Here is a 1,653-nt window from a genome sequence, read left to right on the forward strand (position 1 = left end):
GCCAATGGCCCAGTGGCCCCCGCCCTAGAACCGCCCCTGTCGTTACCTCAGGACCGGATGAAAGAATTAAACTAATTCAGTTTATACTATTTTCTAAAAATTTAAGCTACATTTCACAAAATTCAACATTTTAACTGTCAACATACTGGATTTAACTTGTTAAAATACTGTCCATATCTAAAGAAAAGCCTTATTGCTCATCTGCAAATCCACAATCAGCTCAGACAAATGTCCAACTTTATATTTTACTCTCAAATCAAAATTGTTAAAAAGCTATTTTTTAGAACAAGTGGTAAATTCAGATTTTTGTATTTTTAAGTATTTACATAGAACTGCAATGATACAGAAAATCCACAATTTGATATTTTTCAGTACAAAAAGTCAAATGTCCGTGCCCTTCTTAACTTGTAATTTATTGAAATGGACTACGGACATTTGTTTAACCTCAAAAGTACAGTTTTTAAATTAAATGTTGCTGAAACAGCAAGTGTCTCGAACCCAAATACAGCTGTGTAATGTCAGTGATAAGTCTTAAGAGAACAACATGACAACATGTGACTCATGTTGTCAGTTGAAGAACGTTCATGGGTTGACTGGGTTATTTTAGTGCTTTAGAATTAGGGGATCTAAATATTTGAGTTAGTGATTTAGGGCTAGTGGAACTAATTTGTAGATTAGTGCTGCCCACTACTGTTCCTAAAGAAACATTGAGCAGATAAACATCGGACCATGTTCACATGAGCTGGAGAAGTTCGACACGAAGTTCACAGAGCTCCAAGAACTTCACTTTTACAACAACGTAACATCAATCTGACACGTTCATTCATGATGGCTTGAAATAGAAACTAACGTGTTGGGGAAAATTTTTTTTTTTTTTAAACAGAAATGATGGTGAATTCAGTTATAACAAAAACATTTTAAGCATCTCAGCTTATATAATTACAATAAAATGATTGCCTTTTGTCAGGACCAGATGCAGACTGTTGATCTTCAGCAGGTTGCTCAGGAAACACAAAGTGTTGAAGCAGCACCGAACCCTGTGAGGTAACAAAGATGGAGGTGTGGACACACAAAAGACAACAAAAAACTGACCAAAGGCAGGTCATCTGGAACACAAAGACCATAAATGAGAAGCCATAAAACGATACCGTTACAGTTCCTGTAGTCTGGAAAAGGACAGTTTGGTGACTTAGTATTTTTTAAATTACATTTAATTTATTTTGTTATACTGTATTATAAAACAGAAACATGTTAATTTTATCTCTTTAAATTTGTAGCGCATAACAAGGTGTTAAATTTTAAACATGACCAGAGCTCATCGTGAAAAGAGATGTCTATGTAGGCTACTCTGTAAAGCAAACAAAAATAAATTCAATTAAATTAACATTTTATTTAAAATAAAAGTGTTAATTTACTCAACTCTGGTTAATAGAGCCAGTTGACACCGCTTAGTTAAGTACATTCAACACGTCAATTCTTAGTATGTGTAAAAGTACTAAGGCACAGTGTGTAGGATTTTGTCAATTCTTTTAGCAGAAATTGAGATAATCACTAATGACAATAATAAAAAACATGTCTAATCACTGCAGACAAAGACCTTGTTTTATTATTTTTACCTTATAAAAAGCTGTTTATATCTCCATGGTCGCGGGT

The sequence above is a fragment of the Austrofundulus limnaeus genome, unplaced genomic scaffold (genome assembly GCF_001266775.1).
Source record: "Austrofundulus limnaeus strain Quisiro unplaced genomic scaffold, Austrofundulus_limnaeus-1.0 Scaffold176, whole genome shotgun sequence".
In the NCBI taxonomy this organism is placed as follows: domain Eukaryota; kingdom Metazoa; phylum Chordata; class Actinopteri; order Cyprinodontiformes; family Rivulidae; genus Austrofundulus; species Austrofundulus limnaeus.